Genomic DNA, 24150 nt, shown 5'->3' on the forward strand with positions numbered 1-24150 from the left:
CACTTACTCCGACCCCTGACCCCCAGGTTCACGTCTCCTTGTAATTATATTTGCGCATCAGCCCCTTGCCCATCCCCACCCAAAGACAATGTAACAATTTGTCTTTTCAATTGTCTGTCAGTCACTCTCTTACAGGCCCTTTCAGTGGGCGTATATGGTTTCTTTTTCCATTTGTATTTATTTATTTATCTCGTTCTGAGAAGTGGGGGGTTGTCTGGCCCCCAGAAACAGGGAGTCTTTGTTTGGGCTGGTTTCACATGGATATAACCCCACCTACCTCCACCCCCAATCCTCCTGTGCTCCTATGGTTTCTATCCAAGCTCAGAGCCTACGGATTCTGTTTGGGGGCTGGAGGTTAGGTGCCCTGAGGGTCATTGTACATGACATTTCCATTTCCATTAACCAGTCAATGAAACATTTCTCCTACTCCTGGAACACTAAGGTGCTTTTCAACTGCTACTGAGAAGTTAAAAAGAATGTCTGGCTGCTGTTAGGCTCAGGCTCTATTTTCCCTCAAATGTTACCTTTATGGTCAACTTGCAGCCTGTGCTGCAAATGCAAGAAATGTTCTTACTTTATTTAAATTAGTCAGTTTAAACTGCATTATGCTAATTTATGCCTGGATGTGATCAAAAAACGTTTATAAGTGCTTATTTTTATAGTTTAAACCCTAAATATGCATTTGGGAGACATCTTAGAGCTTTAAGAAGAACAAAACAAAAAAAAAGAGAACACTTAGCGAAACACTACTTATCTGCACAAGAGAGCTACACGCGGTAAACTGTTATGATGTGGGAATGCTGGACTGCATCTGCTGGAAATGCAAAAAGGAAACATGAATAATGCTCTTAGACTGACTACTTTCAAACTTCCCGCCTCTGACTGCACAGGTATTTCACCATCCCAAGCCACCTTCTCCTCTATGTTTGTTTTGTGTTCTCTCTACAATACTAAAAAAAATATACAATAATGTATAATGTAATTTTATATAGAAATTTAGTTGAATTTATGTTAATATTTATTTAATATATTATAACTTGTTGATCATTAAATGAATACATGAAAAAAATGATATATATACAAAAAAAGACATAAAAAAAGTTGCAGAGGAAATTTAAATTTCTGTATACAATTATTAGCTCAGGTCTAAAAAGAAATCCATGAACAACTGAGGCCACGTGACTTCATGAGGGTATACTGTACTTCTGCACAATAAAGCTCAAACACTCATAGGACAGTTAATGCTTAATTTCAAATTCTACACTACAGAGTAGTGCTGTGATCATTATTTCAGTTGTATTTATTTGGTATTTTATTGCATTTGCATAATATTAAATAAAATCTCTTTTACATACTATCATGTTATTATGATTTGTCCTCAATCACCTCTCTAAACAAGTGAAAGTAATGTGTCCCCCTTTAGTGTTTTTTAGTGTTTTTAAGGCACTGACTTACATACAGAGAATGACTTACATCTAAAAAATTTTTAAAGTGAATTCAACATAAGAAACATACATTACATACACAACAGTGCAGTACAGAATACAAGTGTTACAGCCTTGCTGTTGCTGACATGCATAGCCACCATCTTGGATTGTAAATTTCTTTCCAAGTTGGAAGCCTTATTTGAGGGGGAAGTCCAGTTGAGAATTCCAGCTGTGAACTGGGAATGCAGCATTAGCTTTAGAGAGTGCAGAGACTGTGTGCACAACAAAGAAAGGCTTGATCTGCTGACACAACCAAGTGTGCTGCAATAACATGCAGGCGATGATGAGGACAAGTGTGAAGACGAGGAGTGAGCAGGGGACAGGTGCTTTGTCAGGTCAACACGTGATGAAACCAAGCTAAATGAACTGAAGAGTTTTTTGCCATTTTTTATGTCTTGCAGGTATCAAATAAAGAAATTAATATAATTTTTAAAAAAGTATCCTAAGCTCATTAAGGTCATACTTTCTCAAATCATTGTGCCCTTATGCTTGACCACATTAAAGAAAATCCTCCTCCTATGTTTCCTCCTGTGTTTGATGATTTTAATCAAATATTTCTTTTCATTTTTTTTATGTATATCTTTATTCTATTTCTCTCTTTTAACCTTTTTTTCTTGTGATGAACCCATTCATCGGTTGTCCATGTGAAGTTTCCAGATGGTACTAATTAGAACAGAGAAAATAATTTGGTTAAATATGTACATATTTTGCATTTACACAACCTCCTCTACCATTTCCTGACCTGCTACCATGGAGGCGTTTTATCACTCAGGTTAATTTTAAACTATTATAAGAGGCAAAAGCAAATATGATAAACATGTGATATTTGCTCAATCCAGCATTACAGTTGCATGAAAAAAAAGCTTTTTCTTCATTCTTGAAGTATTCAAAGTATAAGTAGAAAGTATTTTATGTTTAATTTAGCATTACTGTGAAACACACCCATATACTGTACCATTCAGAAATTTTCACTAGTCATCTTTTACAAGGACAAGTTTTTTATTACTGTGGCCTCAAATATGGGACTATACAGGTATACAGTTTTTTGCATATTCATGATATTTATGGGATATTCAGCTAGTTGTTTATGCGGCCCCTTGATTAACATCAAAATTAAGGCAAAGTTGCCAATTGGCTAGAATAACTACCAAGTCAGTTACAGGCAGCCATCTTGGCTCATTTTAACTCACTATAACATTCTGTTAACTTGTCTTGTCTTGTAAATTACTGGTTCTTGTTACCATGACCACTGCATCACCAAAAGTAACTGTTCTATATGTCAGGCACATCCACCATCAGGTGTGGAAGGAAGACATGACCCTTCTTGAGAGCAGAGTTCAACTCAAAAGAGATCATCACGCTTTCAGAATTGACACCAGGAGCAATACTTGCATTACTCTCTTAGTGTACGTATACATGGCATGTAAGCACAAATCAAAAACAAGCCCTTAATCCCCTCATTCTTAGTACATTTAATCTCTCAATTGTTTCTCATTTTTACTGCACCCTGTTTTTAATTTTGTCATAAAATTTTAGCGCTTTTTATTTCCATCTTGGAGCAGTTAACACTTTGGAAATACTTGAGAGACATTCTCTGATCAATTCTTAGTATTACTGATGAAGAATTTTAAAAAATAAATAAATAAGGGTAAGGTAGGGCTTCTCAAAGGGTGGTCACTTATAACAATAGACCCTATGTGAGCATGTTCTCACAACAGGCTTTAGCAGCACCTTATTGTTTGGCAATCACAGCATAAAATTATATGATGCGTACCATTTCTCCGTTGCATTCCCAGGCGAGGTAATGAAAGCCAGAGGAGAGAGAGGACGATTCAATCCCCGACTGTGTGATGTCACGCGGTTTTTGAGGGATAAACACAATCGGTCTTCTAGACAGCTTGGTTTGCGCAAGTCACTCATTCTGATTGTCTGTCATGTTGCTTATGAAGCTCATAATTACGACAGTGTTGGGAGGGAGATATGTACAAAGACTGTGGTTTCCTTTGATCAGTTTAATTTGCTCCCTCCTCAATGGGTGAGAATTTGTGCCAGTAGTTGCAGTTGGTACGAGTAGAAACAGAGCAGCGAGAAATCCTTAACAACACAGAGCAATTAATCCCCAGTGGTATTTCAAACTGTGCAACAGATATACATTTACTGTGCTGGCTAGCTCTTCTGACGACATACAGGAATAAAGTACAAGCGGTTAAAATCTTGTGGTACTGAGGATAAACTAGGGCGGATTTGCATCGTACGTCTACAAACAGAGGCGCTCTGGTGGTCAGAATAATCCTATTAGTTGATTAAAACCATAAAAGCAGGCGGAGGCAACTATAGAAGAGAAATAACATAACATGGGTTAACGTAAAAGTAGCATGCAGAGATGACACTGGCACCCTGGCGAGGTGTGGGTCTAAAAAAGGGACTGAAACCTTTCAACTTTCTTCCTGCATCAGGACACACCTGAGAGAGCACCTGAAGACAGTCTCTAGCATTGGATTTATAGCTTCATCCTCAGGGAAAGGGGTGTCTAAGGTTTTCTATTGGGATATCAAAATCATTTCCCAGTGTAGCCCATAGCTTGACATGCTTTAATTTAATGTGAAATGCACATCTCACATAGGTTTCTTGTGTAAAGTTGGGTCCATATAAAGCCCTCAGTCAATCACCAAAGATCCTCAGCTAAGCTAGTTAAAGGAGCTTGCAAAGAAAAGCGTCTGGACTTCTTTAAGTTGCTTGAAGACGTTTCACCTCTCATCCGAGAAGCTTCTTCAGTTCTAAGGTCAAATGGTGGGGAGTCCCAGATTTAAACCTAGTGGGAGTAACCCCCACAGAGGGACAAAAGGACCCCCTGATGATCCTCTAATCGCCTGAGCCAAGGTGTGAAACTGGGTGTGGGTCCCAATCAGCCAGAGTTTCGGGTGTGTTCATTGTGAAACCTGGCCCCACCTTATCATGCGAATTCCTGAGGTCAGATGGCCCAGGATGTGAGTGGGCGTTAAGGCGTCTGGGGAGGGAACTCAAAACTGGATTATAGATGGCAGAGAGTTGGTGTCGTAAACCACCGCCTCTGTTCAAAGATGGTCGCTCACAGTGGACATAGATGGCTTCTTTCACTCCTCTTTCAAACCATCTGTCCTCTCTGTCCAAAATGTGAACATTGGCATCCTCGAAAGAGTGTCCTTTATCCTTAAGATGCAGATGGACTGCTGAGTCTTGTCCTGTGGAGGTGGCTCTTCTGTGTTGTGCCATGCGCTTGTGAAGTGGCTGTTTGGTCTCTCCAATGTAGAGGTCTGAGCATTCCTCGCTGCACTGTACAGCATACACCACGTTGTTAAGTCTGTGTTTTGGAGTTTTGTCTTTCGGGTGAACCAGTTTTTGTCTGAGCGTGTTGCTGGGTCTGAAGTACACTGGGATGTCGTGCTTGGAGAAAACTCTCCTGAGTTTTTCTGATACACCGGCTACATAGGGGATGACAATGTTGTTGTGTCTGTCCTTCTTATCCTCCCTCGCTGGTGTCTGATCTTCTTTTCTGTGCCTCTTTGCTGACTTTAAGAACGCACATTTAGGATAGCTGCACGTTTTGAGTGCTTCCTTTACATGTGTGTGTTCCTTCTTTTTTCCTTCAGGCTTAGAGGGAACATGTTCTGCCCGGTGGTGTAGGGTCCTAATTACTCCAAGTTTGTGTTCCAGAGGGTGATGGGAGTCAAAGAGGACGTACTGGTCCGTGTGTGTGGGCTTCCGGTAAACTTCGATGTTGAGGTTGCCATTCTCTTCAATGTGCACAGCTCAGTCCAGGAAAGGCAAACAGTTATCCTTTGTGTCTTCCCTGGTGAACTTGATGTTTTTATCCACAGTGTTAATGTGCGCAGTGAAGGATTCCACTTCTTGTGTCTTGATTTTGACCCAAGTGTCGTCCACATATCTGTACCAGTGGCTGGGTACTCTTCCTTTGAAAGAGCCAAGAGCCTTCGTTGTATTTGAATAAAACAAAGGCTTCTACAGCCAAAAACATGGCTGTGCCATGGGCTCCCCCGTGTCACCTATTGTAGCCAACCTTTACATGGAGGAAGTGGAAAGGAAGGCTCTTGAATGACTGAGAACCTTCACAGATCCTCAGCTAAGCTAGTTCTTTCGTTCATTCTCCAATGGAATCCGCATTTGGGGAAATCAGTATCTTACCTAAGGACACTTGGACATGTAGACTGGAGGAACTGAGGATCAAACCAACAAGCTTGTGTTTAGATGATGTCCGCTCTAGCTCCTGAGCCACAGCCACCCATTAACATGCAAAGAAGACACAGGTTGAACCAGTAAGGGCAAGGCAGACAATAACAAGGATGGAAACCAGCCAAAATGTCACGGCTCGGGGCAGCGGCCGTGTGAAGAGTGGAAGGAGGACTCAAACGCAGCACTATTTCAGACGTGAAGGGTGATTTATTGACAATACTGAACATAAAGTGGAGATGGCAAACAGAACTAAGGACGAACTAAACTGGGAGAAACTACACAAAGGAGTGGCAAACCTGAACATGAAGGGAGAACAGCAGGGAGAGCACGCAGGGGATTTCACAAGGTATGAATACAGACGACGCGACGAGGAACAGAGGCAAACACACACTATAAGTACACAGAGAGACACTGGGAAATCACACACAGGTGGGAGACACAGCTGGACCTGATTAACCTGACGAGACAGGGGAACACTAACACCAGGGACCAATAGAGGGAGCACAAACCCAAAACCCAGTATCTAAAATCCCAAAACACAAACCATCCCAAAACAGCCCAAGAATAATAAAGAGAATAATAACAATAAGGAACACAAACACAAAGTCACTGAGTCATGGCCGCAGGACCATGACACAAAACCTCCCATCCCCAGGCAGTAAGCAAACCTCAAAACTGTAACAAATTCTATGAAAAACATTGAAATGATATCTGTACGTGTAATTTACCTGTAGTGTCCAGTGTCTTGTCATGAAATTCTATGTAAAAATAAATATAAAAGGAAACAAAATTTCAGATTTCTGAGATCATTTCAAAACTTTGAGATAAAAGTAGTGTACGTCTTATTTAATTGAATGGCACAGGCAACATATATTAATATGATAAACTAGAAAAGTTAGCCACTGTATTTTCACTGCATTCCCCATTAACGTAGAGGTATGATTACCACTTTAAATGTGCACGATTCTGCACCCATTATTATTCCCCAAATAGTCAAAGGGATGTAACAAAAGACTCTTGGTGAAGGAAACACAGAGATGTAGAACTGGGACAAAGCTGGGTTCTTTTTAATAATTAAACTCAGAGAGAAGGCCAAGCTGTTCACAACGTAGTGCAAAAATAAACTCTGCTGAACAAGGGAGTAGGTCAACTGCTCAAAGTAGGTGGTAAATCAATAAGGCCTGAGGCTCTCCTCTTCCTTATCACTTATTTTTCTTGCTGTGCTAAAAGGGGAGTGACATGTAGAGCAGGTATCTTGCATGTGTGCTTTATTGTGTAGTTTGCATCAGCTTAACATGCTCTGACTAGGTACACCTGAAAGTGAAACATTTTGGTTTGTGGGATTGGTTCATGTTTAGTCTGGGTTGTTGATTTGATTCATGTAATGACCTCTTCACCGCTACCAGTGAACCATTTGGCATTTTAGACACATTTTGGATTAACTAGAAAATCAAATCCACTCATACATGCATGCTGGACTTACAGTTCTGTTATAAGATTCATTCATTTATTCGAGTATTCCAAAAAGGTAAAAAACCTCCATGTCAAGAGTTTGATATAATAATAATAAACTTTATTTATAAAGCACACTAAAAAACCAAGGGTATACCAAGGTGCTTGACAAAAATAAAATAGGAAAAGGGAGATGGGAGGGAAAAGAGAAAGGACCTGGCACATATCAATTATAAAAACCTTGACAATCATAAGATATAAAAGTATTCACAAGCATAACGGATAAAAATGTACCAACGCATCACCAAGTGTTAACTAGGTGGAAAGGCAAGATTAAACAAATAAGTCTTCAGCCGTAATTTAAACAGTGGCATTGAGTCAGACGCCCGAATAGCAACAGGAAGGTTGTTCCATAAGACCGGGGCAGCTACAGCAAACGCGCGGTCACCGCGAGACTTCAGCTGAGAACGAGGTTGCTCCAGAAGAATTTGGGTAGCAGATCTAAGTGCTCTGACAGGAGTGTGTAACCTGAGAAGCTCATTGAGGTAGCTCGGTGCCAAATTATTAATGGTTTTGTAGGTGAAAAGTAATATTTTAAATTGAATACGGTATTTAATTGGAAGCCAGTGCAAGCCAGCAAGAACAGGAGTGATGGAAGAAAACTTCCTGCTACCTGTCAAAAGGTGTGCCGCCGCATTCTGGACAGTCTGCAATCTAACGAGAAGGGTGGAGGAAAGGCCAATGTAAAGAGAGTTGCAGTAGTCCAACCTGGAAGTCACGAAGTCAATGTGCGGAATATAGCGCTTAGCCTTAGAAATGAGGCGCAGCTGATTAAAACTAGACCTCACAACAGCAGACACTTGCTTGTCAAATTTAAGGGAGCTATCCAGTAGTATGCCCAAATTACTGGCATAATCAGAAGGAGAGCTAGCAAAAGGCATCAGAGTAGCACACAGTTGGTCGTGGGGGATTTTACTATCAAACACCACGATCTCCGTTTTCTTTTCGTTCAGGACAAGAGAATTACTCTTGAACCAACCTTTAACCTCACGCATGCATTCACGAAAATAGTGAAAAGACATAGCAAGATCATCAGTAATCTCAAAATAAATCTGTATATCATCAGCATAGCAATGAAAGGCAAAATTATACTTCTCAAAAATTGCTCCAAGAGGGAGCAGATATAGCGAAAAGAGAATAGGGCCTAATACAGATCCTTGAGGCACACCACAGCGTACAGGTACCAAGGAAGATGAGAAGTTGCCCAAATTAACCGAAAAAGACCTGTCAGCAAGATAAGATTTAAACCAGTTGAGGGCAGTGCCTCTTGTACCCACAGTATGTTCAAGTCTTTGTAGAAGAATGTTATGATCAACCATATCAAAAGCAGAGGAAAGGTCCAATAAAACCAGGACCACAGAGCGTCCAGAGTCAGTGCTTACAAATAGGTCATTGAGAACTCTAAGCAAGGCTGTTTCAGTGCTATGCCGTGGCTTAAAGGCAGACTGAAATTTCTCTGCAATGTTGTTCGCGTCTAAGTACGCCTGAAGCTGAGAGAGAACTAGTCGCTCCAGGATCTTAGACAGAAACGGAAGCTTAGAGATTGGTCGATAGTTCAAAAGATCATAAAAATCAAGATTCTTTTTTTTTTCAGAATAGGCTGGACTACAGCATGCTTAAAGGCCAGTGGGACAGCTCCAGAGAGTAGAGAAAAATTCATTAAGAATACAATGCTCGGTCCAATTACATCAAAGCAGCCCTTAACAATGCGTGATGGGAGAATATCAAACACAGCATTGGTGTTTTTTAGTTGATCAACCAGCTGCTTCAGAGTCGAAAGCGACACGGGCTCAAATTGATGAAAAGCTGAATTACACTCAGAGGAAAAGACTGGATAAGAGGCAGACGAAAAGGAAAGCTTAAGGGATAAAACCTTATCTAAAAAAATAATTTGAAAACGCTCACAAAGAGCTTGTGAATACAGTAAAGGCATATCAGGACAGGGATTAACATCAGAATTAAAATTTTTAAATAGCATACGGGGGTTGTGACCATTAGCCAAAATGACTTTGGAAAGAAAAGATGCCTTAGCCATTCTAGCAGCAGTTTGAAACTGTGAGCGGCTGGTCCGTAAACCTAACACCAATCATACCTTGAACCCTAAACAGGTAACTAGAGAGCTGAGCATGAATGCCAACATCACCTCAAATTTTTACAGGTGTGCAATTGAGAGCTTGCTGACGAGCTGCATCACAGTTTGGTGCGGAAGCTGCTCGTCCAGCAGCCGTAAATCACTACAGAGGGTGGTGAAGGCAGCAGAGCACATCACTGGCACGAGGCTTCCTGCCATTCAGGACATTTATCTCCAGCGATGCCTCCGTAAAGCACAAAGCATCATCAAGGAATCAAGGACCACAGCCACCCAGCACATCAGCTGTTCTCCTTGTTACCATCTGGCAGACGTTACAGGAGCCTGTCTGCTCGGACTACAAGACTCAAAAACAGTTTTTACCACCAAGCCATACGACACCTCAACCACAACACTTAAAACACACACAACACAGCACTCAGAAGCTACCCTGCAGCTTCACAAGTACTCTGTTTAATCTGCACTGGTCACTCCACTTTATTGTCATTGATATTTATATTTAAAAAGTGCAATACTGTAATTTTCTGCTGTTCATTCCTGTGCAATATCCCATCTGCCCTCCCGTCATATTTCTTTTCAAGATTTTCTTATTTAATCACTAGTGTACATATATTTATATTTATAGATACATATATATTTAGTCATCTTTTCTCTTTTACCATGTCTCTCTAATATTTTGCCCCTTACTATATTTCTATTTTCTTTATTATTTTATTTTCTTTATTATTTTTACTCCTACTGTATCATGCTGCTGAGTGACTGCTGCTCGTCAAACACATTTCATTGCAATGTTGACCCTGTGCTAACTTGCATATGACAAATAAAACTGAAAACTGAAACTGAAAACTGAGGGGTGCAGAATGAACTAAGACTAGTGTTACTGAGATGTGTAAAGATTAAACTCAAAGTTTCCATTTTAGTGTTGCATATCTGCTGGGGGAATATATTTTACATGTGCAACTGGTTAAGTTGTTCCTTGCTAAAACCACTGAATGAAACCTAACTATAAAGTTGCAAACTGTGCGTTGTCCCTGGAATATGAAAGTATTCTTAACTCCTACCTTAACACCCCCTTTCTGAGGAAGCTCACATCCATAAATATGTGCAGCACGATTTTGGAGATCTTCTACTCTCTGTGGTAGCAAGTGCCAGTCCCATCACCTCCGATCAGTCCTGCCAGATGATTGCCTTCAATGAACCTGGTTCTACTTCTAAGAAAACTGCCTTTCTGTCAGTTAACTGACTGGAGGTATGTCTTTAATTATTATATTACCATTTAATATTGGTCTGAGTGTCTGTGTCTGGGAAGGTTCTCCATCATCCAGGTCATCGCAGTCTATAGAACTTTGAAAGAAAAGCATCTGACTTTTTTAAGTTTCTTGAAGAATCATCCATGATGACACTACTTCGAAGCTTCTTCAAGAAACTTAAAGAAGTTCCGACACTTTTATTTCCAAGCTCCTTAGACCAGTCTGAGTGTGTATGTTACTCATTATTAAAGCACAGATGAAGCATTGATTGATTCATCCATCCATCTTCTTTTCAAGGTTGAGCGTACCAAAAATGCCTTTTTTTTAAGCAGGAGCTGTCCAACACACCGAACAGCAGAGATGGGCAGTAACGCGTTACTTGTAACGCGTTACTGTAATCCGATTACTTTTTTCAAGTAACGAGTAAAGTAAGGGATTACTATTGCAAAAACGGTAATTAGATTACCGTTACTTTCCCGTAGGAACACTGCGTTACTGCGTTACTAAAACCGTGATTTTTTTGCGAGAATGTCTCATGACAGTGACGTAAGCAAGTGCGACGTTAGTGACAACAGCTGTGTGCAGATCAACAATGGATCATAAATCGAGTGCAGGAGAGAGTATGAGCGTGCAGCGTTTAAAACGTGGAAGTACTGACCTTACTTTAAATTTGATTCCATAAAAAGTGACAAAAACATTAGCATCCGTTGTGCGTGGGAAGACAACTTCTTTTTACAGCGAAAACCCCCCCCCCCTAAACTTCCAAGCAAGCACCGAATGCGCTACGACGTAATGGGAAATTCACAGAGAAACTCGTGGATTCTTCCACTGACCGCTGCGGCACACCTGCACCAGGGTAAACCTCCGCCTACCCTACTCCTGCTTTACAGGTGAAAATAGAGCAAAAGGACCGCTAGTCTTTGATTTTATTTATTTTCTGCTGTGTTTTACTTGCATCTATTTGAAAGACTGAGTGTAAACACACACACAAAAAAAAATTATGTGCTGGAATGTGCAAAAAATAGGTTTAAATATTAAACAACTTTCTTCCAGTCAGAGAATGTTGCATATAATTAAATTTTTGCTTGATGCATAAAGTCAAAAGATTAAAACTAATAAAACAAGTTAAAAAAAAGAGACTTTTCCATTTGATTACATTTTGTATGATGGATTATGCAGAAAAAGTAGAATTGGGCTGAAAGATCTATCGCTTTATCACCTCTTCAGGTTGTAAATCGTGTTTTTAAAAAGTAACTAAGTAACTAAGTAATTAATTACTTTTGAAAATAAGTAATCAGTAAAGTAATGGGATTACTTTTGGGGGGAAGTAATCAGTAATTAGTTACTGATTACTTTTTTCAAGTAACTTGACCAACACTGCCGAACAGACAGGAAAGGAGGAAAGAAAAGCAGCAGGATGTGGAGAGTCGCACACTGTGACAGTACTAACGGGAATACTGGACTGTTTGTACACAGAAGATTGGGTAATAAACAACAGGAGGGTAACAAGACACAGGTAAAGGCAATCAGGACAGTCAGGGGAAGACAAAGAGGAGAGCTAAGAACAGACCTAACACGGGACAGGAACGAAAACAAGTCTTCTAAGTAAAAACAGGAGATGATAGATGTCTCTTAGGCATGTTCATGATCATCCTAGAAATGCCTGAAAAACATCCAACTGAAAGATGCTCCGCATACATTCTGATCAGTTGCCAAATCTCTATCAATGGACCACTTTGAAGTAAACATTGGTGGCACTACTCCATGCTTCCCCTGGGTGTTTAAGCTCCCCTGTTTCTAAAACTGAATTTGCTTTCTGTGAGAACTGCATGTCAGTTCGTGGACTACACCTTTCAGACATTGTTAGCAGAAATTATCAGAAGTTTAACAATCTGATATTCATACACCAATCCAAAAATGTGTTTTTAAAACTCAGTTGTTTGTCACAACAAATGCAATGCTACCAATCGTACCCATCCTGCCAAGTGTTTCTGTCACTTTCTGTGACTTTCTGTGACTTTCTGTGACTTTCCTCTTGGTCACTGGAGGTCTGGCAAAATGCACAAATTCCTGCTGTTGCTGTATCACTCTGCTCAGAGTTCTTTTTTACCCAAAAAAGTAACAGTGTAACAGGTTTCTTGCTTTATATATGGGACGTTTTTCTTAAAAAACAAAATGCTTTTCTGATCCCTCAATAAATAGGCTAGAAAAGGAGCTGAAAAAGAATTCCAGTCTTTGTGGAAGGAAGAGCAGATGTTATGCTTCTCTTGTAACCCTGGTGGTAGGTGTCTGGGTGTAGGACATGAGAAATGTCAAGAAAATACAAGGCTGGACTAAAACAAGAAAAGATACAGAAGCTTTTATAGCCAAGACAGATTTAACAGCTGCCAAATAAAGCTTGTTTCCAGACTGTGCTGACTAGTCCTCCAGTTTACTAAACACGCACAGGAACTCTATTACTGGCAGTTTGCAAAATCTGAAGTCATGTTAGTTGCTGCAGGGAATAGCTGCACATTTTACATGAAAGTGAAAGAGATGGTACAAACAACAAATCTCTGTTTCTGATCTAACATTTATTAGTGAAACAAAGTTGAAGAGAGCTGGCTTTGTTTAAAGGAAGGGTGAGCATGTTGCCAGAGGCTACAACATTTCTGTATAACATCTGTGTGTGCCTTGCCAATCACCTCCACATGACTGTTTGGTGTCTTCATTAAGAAACACTGTGAAGTTTCTCTTTTCTGTCCTCTCTCTCTCTCTCTCTCTCTGTGTGTGTGTGTGTGTGTGTGTGTGTGTGTGTGTGTGTGTGTGTGTGTGTGTGTGTGTGTGTGTGTGTGTGTGTGTTTATAAAGAAGTGCAACAGTACATGTGCTTAAGTACTATATTAAAACTGTGCGCACGCCAATTTTCCAAATCTAGTTACTTTTAAGTAAAAGTCAGTTAGCCAGTGAACATTAACATGAACAAAAGCTTGAATCAATGTAGCCTTTTAAATTATTGCTACATATTACCTTTTATTTTTTTCTAAATAATTTAGAGAAAATAAATATTAACCCAAAAAATGGATTAGCTGAGACTTTAAGAAAAACATTCTCTCTTTAGCTTTGCTCTTTGGTGCAGGAAATAATGCAGGAGGACTAGATTTTGACAGAGCATCATACTATAAAAAACTGTCTTCATGCTGTCTTCCCTATATACTGTTTTTAAAGCAGTGACATCACCCATTTCATAGCATGCTTGGATAACTGACGCTGTGAATCAAATAAATCTGAAGCTGAAAAGACCAGTGAGGGGAGTTCTGTTTCCAGTTCGGATCCGGATTTTGTTTGTGAGGTAGATGAGCTAATCTGGAGAGGGAGGTGGTTCCAGATGTTCAAAGCTCCAACTTAGTTAGTTGTAAGATATTGGAATTACTAAAACCTGCTGTTTTATGCAACTACAGTAACCATATGTGAATGTGATAAAGGCACGAAAGGCCTTCTCAAGGTTGTTGATTCAAAAATGTTTTAGCTTTTGTTAAAAGTCTCAATTGCTTTAAAAATGTTAACTACTGTTAAAACAAGCATTAACAACTGATTTTATCTGTAGGTCACATTATCTGAGGTTTAAAATACAATGCCAGAGACCCATGGTATGAAGAAATATTGGGATGTTTGCTGATGAATCACTAAAACAATAGGTTTAACTGGACAGCTTCACATGGGAATCCATGGGGATGGACTCACCTTTGAGACCAGCCTCAAGCAGCTAGTATATAGGAACAGCCGATACAAGCACTTGGTTATGATTTTCTCTTCTAAAATGAGATCATCTACTCTTGTGATAATACTGATATTTGTTACTCGTAAAGAAAGAAGAGCGATTGTCACAACTAATGCATGAGCATGGAACTGTTCATATGCAAGGATGGTTGAACTCACAAATCTGATTTGCAATTTTAAAAATAATGGCAGCCTTTACAGACTACAGTTAAATAGGCCTAAGGACCTAACATTAAATTGGTAGTGACTGGTGCAAATACATCGAGTAACCTTCACAGCAAAATGAAATTTGTGTCTAAAGACAAGCGATCAGGTGGAATTAATTTCTAACTGTTTGGGTTTAAACCAGTAAAACCAAGCAGACAGGAAAAAATTCACATTAATATGAGTAGTTAAAAGATTTTGGCTCTGTTTTGGCGCGCGGAGGAACTTTTTGGTCATTGGAAGCGTGAAGCACAGCTGTACAGACTTCTGCTTGTTAAGTCGGACATTTGGGTGCAGAGGTCTTAAGTGAGCAGTAATGTTATGTGCGTTCCAAGAACTTTCACACACAATGCTATAAATCTGTCTCAGTTTAATGGGATGATTAATGCCTTTCAGACTGCTGAATGAAACATGAGGTAATGTGACTCCCCGATCCCCAGTCAAAACATGCCCAAAATGAGGGCAACCCACATCCTGCCATGAAGAGGGACATTTGGCATGTTGTGTTGATTTTCGAACCACAGAGTAAGACCTGCATTTTTAACACCAGAAACAAAGACTGCACATTTTATGTTTACTGTGTGACGATTAGGATTCATGTAAGACTGTATGTTTTTCAAAGCTCAGTGGAATGGAGTGGCTAAGCAGGAGACTGGTACAGTGGTACAGGAAACGGTAACTTAACTGAGGGACTTAACAGTACCAAACTGATAAAAGACGCCCTAAACAGGATATTAAACAGCTAATAAACATTTAGAGGCATGTATGTTTCCCTTTAAATCTTTCCCAGGCATCTTGAGGAAAGTGATTGAATTTCCACGGGCTGTTGAATGCGCGCTGTTGACCACATCTAATGCCAGTGAGTCATGTGAAGGTGAGGTAATAACATCATGTCAATTACACTGGTAATTTGGGGTGGCATGAGGGACTCCAGAGTGGCACACACAAATCAAGTGTGACGGAAGCATTCATGCATAAAATGCAGCAAATTTCTCTAATCTTTAACGTGTGCTTTGAAGAAACCCCAGAATCCTTTGAACGCTGTATTAAATATCCAAATGATAAGATTAAATGATGAATTTAGACTTCGTTTGCCTGATTTTTGGCTTCGGTGGTTAATGTGGTTTCGGGTGAATGTCAGCGGCTGAATAATTATGCGGGCAGGTGCTGAGATTTCTGGCTTTCATTTTCTAGCCTGGAACAAAAAGTCCACAGTGAGTGGAGTTTAAACAAAGTTCTCCACACACTGACTCTGTTTTCTTTTCTTTTACTTTCAGGTTCAAAACCTTTTTGGACAAAGGCACAATGTTTGTACTTATGGAATTACAGGCACTTTTTTACACACTTTCTCAGAGGCTCAAAAGCAGGTGGACAAACCGATATATAGTTACATGCAAGGATTGTTTTTAGTACCTCATTTAATATTTAATAACTTCCTGCACACATCTAGAACCCATGCAAGCAACCAAATGCTGAGTTTCCTCCTTTAAGATGATGTACCAGGTCTTTACTGCAGCAGCTTTTTGTGTGTCTCTCTGCTTCAGTAACTGAAAAGCACAATCTATTCTATTGAGAGCTGGTGACTGACTTGTTCATTAAACAATATCCCATTTCTTTGCTTTGAGAAACTGTCGGCTTGTCTTTGCAGTAAGCTTTGGGCCATTTGCACTTTGAAGGACTGCCAGGTTTGCAGCATTTGGCTGAATCTGAGCAGAGCATAGTCCTGTGCACTTCATCCTTCTACATCTATCAATAATGACCCCATTTCACCAGGAGACTTACATGCCCAAAGAATAACATGATTCCAAAGGTTTAATAGATGTGGTATGATTCAGCTCATGAGCTGTTCCTTTCCTTTTCCATACTTTCCTTTTCCCATCATTCTGGTACAAGTTGATCTTGGTTTCATTTGACCAAAGAATTTTTTCCTGAAATCTGCACATCCTTTTAGATGTTTTTCAGTCTAGTCCAATCTAATCTGGTCTTACTTTCCTCAAGTGTAACAAGTGGTTTGCATGTTCTAAACACGTTTTTTCCCCCCAAGTCATTCCTGTTTGTTGATTTTAGACTTTGACAGTCTGTCGCTTATCTTCTCAAGAGTGTTCCTGACTTGTTTAAATGGTGTGAAGAAATTTTTCTTAACCTAGGAAAAAGTTGATGATCACTCACTTTAGTTTTCTCCCATGGTTTTTCAGGCCTTCTGGTTTTGCTGAGCTGCCCCATCCTTTCTTCTTTGTAACAATGCACCAGTTTGCACCATAAGCCATATAATTGTTTGTAACTTGAATTTGAAAAATATAACCTTTAAAGTTTATAAGATTTTTTATGAATTAATAATTTTTAAAAGCTACATGCTACACAGAACTAAATAATTCATATTGAGTAGAGGAGGGCTATATGGGATAAATGATAAATATTTTTATTATCCAGGTTTTTTAAGGATTAGATACTAGCAGCAGTCAAAAACAGAACAGCAAAAATATCAATATATAAACAGAGGTGTACATTGGGGAATATAGACACAAAAATAACTACAAGCAGTAACATTAATACAATTAATTAAAGGGATAGTTACATAAAAAACACAATTTACATGAATGTTTAAGGACTCTGTAGGACTTGTATGTATTTTTGCCTTTTTAGTTTTTAATTTCAGCTTCTGTCTTCATGGCTCCGGTGTCAAAATTTAATTGCTGCTGTTCCAAAATGTTGCCAACAGAGGTCACTAAAAGTTGCAGATTTAAATGACGCCTTAAAAGTGAATGCAGTACAATTCCCAGATCAAATCGGCTGTATTCTGCTGGTGCTGTTTCAGCTTCGCTTTCAGTGCATGTTCACCGGGAAGCATTTTGGAGCTTTGTGGCCATAGAGAACATTAAATGATATAAGGATTCCAACACTGCAGAAGAAACTCTCAGTCAAGGACACATATATGGCAGAGGATTTCGATTGTAGCTCCTTATTATTAGTCAGCCGGCTATAAATGTCAGTTTAAGAGCAACCAGCTTGTATCCAGATGGACTGCTGCATGTGCCAATCTCCGGCCAACGCATGAAAGGCCTCAATGTGATCTAGATCACTTCAAAATGATAAATCAAAGTAAGGATAGGGAGGCACAGCATATCCTTGAGAGATTATTTTATTTAATTGAGTAAACATTGCAAAACCACTGTGAAAAAAAGCTTTATTTCTGACAACTTAAGCATATCTTAGCTGATGTTTCCAGAACAATGGTGTATATAAAACCAGGCCACACTGGTTATTCAGGGTATTTGTTGTATACGCTGTAAACCTGAGGATCCACATCCATGTGTATATGTGTTTATACTCCACTTTGAAATTAGTTATCATTAGCTCATTATTTAGTTATTATTAATCTCTGGCTCTCTTACACACCGAGTCTTTTGTCCTGTCTCCTTCACCCCCAACCAATCACCAATAAGATGGCTGAGCCGAGTTCTGCCAGGCTCAGGGAGGGGCCTGGTTAAAAGAGGTTTTTTCCTTCCCACTGTCGCCAAGTGTTTGCTCATAGATGGCCATCTTTTTGTTGAGGTTTTTTCCATCATTCAGCTAATTTAATGCTATTCGTTTGGGGGAAATGGTAGTAACTTTGTCTGAGTTTGTGTGTTTTCCCTGTGCCTGCATGGCTTCTCTCCAGACACTCCAGCTTCTTCCCACAGCACATGTTTTCCCACAAAACATGCATGTTAAGTGGTGATTTTAAATTGTGTGGATGTGAAGTGGTTGTTTGCTATGATGGACTGGGAAATTGCCCAGGCTGTATCCACTCTCTTGGCCAAAATCACCTGGGAGCGCATCCAAAGTACTTTCAGGTCAGGTAATTCCATTCAAAATGCTCAACAGAAGGTAACAATGCAAACAAGGTTGAGATGTCCAGTTCAGTGACTTTGATTAGCAGAAATAAAGCCTGTCAGCTACCATGTGCTACTGCTGTTTGTCTTGGCACATAAAAGCATGAGTTATAACATCTTGATGAAATGTAAACATATTTGTAAGTATTCTTTTCTTTCTCCTACAAAAACCTTTATCTAGGAGTGTATTAAAAAAATTAACAAGAAATGCAGTGAGCAGCTGTGTAACCTTTGAACATATTTTAAGTCATTTGAGCTGAAAATAGATTCCTGGATCTCTTGTATGCTCTGCTCTAGAATGAGACTGTGAGATTACTCAAGTGAGCTGTTTAAAAACCAGAATCCATACAAGAAGTGAAATGCGGTGGTGGAATAGGTTATGCAGCCAGGAGAGTGTGGTTTTAAGTCTGTGAAGCCAAGAGTCAGAAGTGACTCATTTTTAGCTCATATGAAGTACCTGCATATGTTTGTCCTCATGTAATGATAAGACTTTTCAAATTCTGGCTTATTTAAAAAGAAAAAAAAAACAAAAAAAACTTTTTTTGAATTTTGCTCACTACAGTTTTAAGCAACTGTACCATTTTTTTTTCCTTCATTGAAAAACTTTCTATTAAGAGGTCAGGCTATGTGGATGTGTTGTTTTGTAAGTTTTTTTTCTTGTTTTTATTTAGGGTCACCAACAGCTGCAGTCACGGAGTTGTGGTTTTTCTGTATAAATGGCCAGGGTGAGCAGCTACAGAGGCTGTAGTACACAGCCACATTGTCGTGGGCTGTTAACCAGCATGTGTTGTAAATGAAGGGCCCAAATGGCACTCATTAGTGGTCCCTCCCCACACCAGCCATCACATGAGAGGGGTTTTAAGACCCCCTCCTTCTTCTCCAAGGAGACAAACAAGCCCAGTACAAGCCTCGTGATGCATGGGGTGGCATTCTTCACTGACATTTCACTCAGATCTCCAAACCGAACTGCATCTCCTGACAGACCGTGAAAGTCCGTCTCAGCTTTGCCAGAACTGTTGCTCTAATACCAGAGTTAGGAAGGAGGGTTTTATTTTTCTGATGCTAGCTGTCAAGCCAGGCTTATTACAGCTCATCGTGTTTTACTCAGAATTACAAATGTATCTGCTTGCACAAATGCGGTTTCTGAGGTTTGTGATGGTCTGAGGCCAGCAGCGTCTGTATCTCCTGGGTATTATGGTCTGCTGTTGTGGAAACAGAAATCCAAACTGAATGCTCTGTTCTTCTCAGAATTTTCAAATAAAACAAAAAAGAAAACTAAAAGAAGGACAGAAAACCACGAGTCACATCAAAGAGTTGTGCTATTCAAAAGACAATACCAGAGTTTGTTACTATGAATCTTTCTACCTTTTAGAGGATGCGGCAGTGTCTTGTGTTCTTTATTTGTATATTTTGCTGTGCAAAACCCCCCAACAAATGCAATTGCTGTAATTTTGCAAGCCTTTCTTGTTATGAAAAGCATATTGTTGTATTGCACTGATGTGTGACAATTTATTTGCAAAAGCAAAGTCATTTGACAAGTTTACTTTGCATCGTCGCATAATACAGGTCAGTGATGAAAGCTGCAAGATCACACACACACACACACACACAAACACACACACACACACACACAGACTTGCTTTTTCCCTGTCGTCACACACCTTGCAAAATACCCTCTGTCAGAATTAGATAATTGCTGTTGGTTTTAAGAGGCTGCGCTGTAAGTGGAGCTGATCCTTTTTATTTTAATTATAGTTTGTATTGTATTTGGATTTGTTTTTCATTTCAATGTGAAGGTTTGAACTCAAACTGGTAATAATTATTGCTGTCTGGGATATAAAAGTTAAAAGTGCAGTATTGCTCTTTTTTAAATGTACAGTAGAATAATGAAAATTAAAATATGAGAATAAAACATTCAAGCAAAGTAATAGGAGTGTTTGAGTAAATCTATTTTGTTATAGGGAACTACAGTTTACACAGTCTTCTCATAGATTGGATTTTTTTTTATGTAATCTATGAATCTACAATTCTTTTTGAAACCAGGAGTCACCCCTGTTGGCCATTAGGAAAAATGAAGATTTAAGACACTCTCTTAAACTTCTCTGAAGATAAATGTTATTCCTTATACAAGTTTTAAATATACTGACATGTGTGGTCAGATAAAAATGGCAAGTTGACAAAGAAGGTTTATTAGGCCTTTAGTTGGGGCCAGTTTGGATGATTACATGGCTGATGAAGTAACAGCAAAAGATCATCAAGAAAAAACTAGATTAAGAATATTAACCTTCCTGCCTTCTTGGGACCTTTTTGTGCCACTGCTATGTGTTAAATGGCTGCCATTTCCACTGTGTTCAGTGGAATATAACCAAACTTGCCACAGGATAGTTTTTACCTGTCAATGTTAATATTCCAGTGTGAATCCCTTAAATCAGCCTAAAATGGCTGAGCAGCAGAAATCCCCACACCCATCACCCTGGGGACCATTTTCTGCCCATTGACTTCCATTATAAACGCTATTTTTCAACCCCAAATTATCATCATATGATTTTATTTTTTCTTCTTTTCTTGGATGTCAATGAAGACTCAGGGCCTTGAAGTTTTAATTTTTAAATTGCAAAAAAAATGCAAAAAAAATAATGGCAGGTCAAAATGTATGTTGGTGCCAATCTTTGGTCCATCTAAAGGCCTACTTATAATGACAATCACATATTACTTCAACTGGTTTTTTGTGGAAATATTTAGTTTCGTTTTTTGGTTTTTGGGGCTTATAACACAGGGCGCTCATGTAATAACACTGGGATTTGAAGGGTTAAAACAACGAAAATATAATTAAAACTTTACATGAATATTTCAGGGAGAAGTAGTTTTACAAGGTTGGCTAATTTAAAGTGGAATAAAATATGGATATATGGTCTTTTTATGGCGTGGCTGAGAATGGTCCCTAGGGTGATGGGTGTGAGTTTTTTAAAGGATGGCAGGAGGGTTAAGACTACTAGGAAGTTATCTAAGCCACAAACATTACTTCACTAATCATATAGCATCCACCTATGGGACCAAAGACAGTTGAAAGCTGCCCAATAGTTGTCAGACCAGGACGCAGAGAGGACAGGTTAATGTTTTTGATGGGAGGCTAACAAGTGACTAAAGGAACAGAAAATAGATATAGAACAGCAAAAGAGAGGCACAGAGCACTCCGAGAATCCTCAATGGAAATCTTTTGAAACTAAAAGACTGTGGACTGTGGGAGCAGTAAAACTTTGGGAAACTGGTGATTCTATACATGGAGTTTTTATAGATCAGTGACCACTGAAATTTTGATTAAATTATATTATCATTTATAATAACCAAAGTGAAATGATTTAATAAATCACTGCCGAAGACTACATTAGTAGTCTTCAGGAAGAGTTCTCCAGAATTCTTGAAGGACATTAAAAGTTCTTGTTGGATATCGGCTTCCTTTTGTTCCACTCACTGACAAAATGATACTACACAGCTTGGAGGCCAATCCAAGACTGTTTTTTTTTCTATCCATGTATCCCTTTACTCCATTGGCAGTGTGTTTGTGATCATTATCATGCTGAAAAGTGAAGCCGTTGCCAATCACATGCTTCCCAGATGATATTGAGTTGTCAGTCACAATCTGACCTTACTGTTGTGCATTCATAATTTCATCAATTTGGCAAAATCTCCGAAACCACCCCCCACCCATCACCTTCACTCAATACCAGGTTGAGATGCAAATGAGGAGACTTCACTCAGGCAAGTCTGCTGGACCAGACGGAGTGAGTCCCCTCGTCCTCAAGACCTGTGCCCCCCAGCTGTGTGGAGTCTTTCATAAACTGTTTATGCTGAGTCTGCAGAGGGTCCCAGTGGTGTGGAAGACATCATGCCTTGTCCCTGTACCAAAGACGCCACGTCCCAGTGGCCCCCAGGATTACAGGCCCGTGGCACTGACCTCCCACATCATGAAGACCCTGGAAAGGCTCATCCTGGACCAGCTGCGATCCCCTTCAGTTCGCTTATCAGCCTCGTCTCGGAACTGAGGACGCCATCATCTACCTGCTCAATCGTGTCTACACCCATCTGGACCAGCCGGCGAGCACTGTGAGGGTCATGTTTTTTGACTTTTCTAGTGCTTTCAATACCATCAGGCCGACCCTCCTGGGTGATTAGTTAGCAGCGATGCAGGTGGATGCTTCTCTGGTGTCCTGGATTGTTGATTACCTGACAGGAAGACCACAATATGTACGTCTCCCACAGTGTGTGTCTGACAAGGTGATCAGCAACACAGGGGCACCACAGGGGACTGTCCTCTCCCCCTTCCTCTTCACCCTCTACACCACAGACTTCAGCCACTGCACAGAGACCTGCCATCTTCAGAAGTTTTCTGATGACTCTGCGGTGGTTGGATGCATCAGCAGGGATGATGAGACAGAGTACCGGGCTGTGGTCGACTCCTTTGTCACGTGGTGTGAGCAGAATCATCTGCAGCTCAACGTGGCAAAGACCAAGGAACTGATCGTGGACTTCAGGACGACCAGGAAACACTTGACCCCTGTTTCAATCCAGGGGGTCAGTGTTGACATTGTGGAGGACTATAAATACCTTGGAGTACACATTGACAATAAACTGGACTGGGCTAAAAACACCACAGCACTTTACAGGAAGGGCCAGAGTCGTCTCTGTTTTTTGAGGCGACTGAGGTCCTTCAAAATATGCCAGAAAATGCTGAGGATTTTCTATGAGTCTGTTGTGGCCAGTGCGATCCTCTATGCTGTTGCATGCTGGGGGAGCAGGCTGAGGGTCGCAGATGCCAACAGACTTAATAAACTAATCCGTAAGGCCAGCAATGTTGTGGGGGTGGAGCTGGACTCCCTCAAGGTGGTGTCGGAGAGGTGGATGCTGTCCAAGATGAAGACAATGTTGGATAACACCTCCCACCCACTCCATGACATGCTGGTCAGTCACAGGAGCACGTTCAGTGAGAGACTGAGATTACCGAAAAGCACCACTGAACAACATAGGAAATCTTTCCTGCCTGTGGCCATCTCCCTGTACAACGCATCCACTTAACACACTGGTTACTGCTACAACTACACGTTTCTTTTCCAGCTATTTATTAATAAGTGACTTTTATGTATATATATGGCTGTATATATTGTGCTATTCTTAGTTAGGGTCTTGTCTGTCTCTGTTAATTTTGTTTGTAATGGAGCACTGTAATGAAAAGTAATTTCCCCCAGGGATCAATAAAGTATTCTGATTCTGATTCTGAAATGTGGTCACAAACCATGTCAGAGCCCCCTGCATCTTTTATAAATGGATGCAGACACTCACTGTTGCACGTCTCTCCTAACATTCTCCATACATACTTGACTATGATTTCAACTAAAAGCTTCACAATCAGATTCATCAATCCATCAGATCTATTCTTGTGTAATTTGGAACACCCCAGTCTCCTTAAGAATGTGCCTCCCTGCTGCTGCGGAGCCTGGGACGGTCTGCTTGCCTCCACCCCGGGGGGAAGGGTAACATCTCTTGGGTCTGGGTGCTGTTTCCCCCTCTGGGGTCGAGGGTACCTGGACCCGGGGTATAGAGTATGTTTGGGGAGTGTGATTGTGTGTACATGTCCATTTATGTCAATCCTTACGTTGGGTGAGTGCTGAGTATTTGTATATGTGTGCATGAGGGTGGGAATGCATGTTTGTGTCTGTGTGTGCCTGTTTGTCTGTGTCTATATGTCAGGTC

The sequence above is a fragment of the Rhamphochromis sp. 'chilingali' genome, assembly GCF_963969265.1.
Source record: "Rhamphochromis sp. 'chilingali' genome assembly, chromosome: 10".
In the NCBI taxonomy this organism is placed as follows: Eukaryota; Metazoa; Chordata; class Actinopteri; order Cichliformes; family Cichlidae; genus Rhamphochromis; species Rhamphochromis sp. 'chilingali'.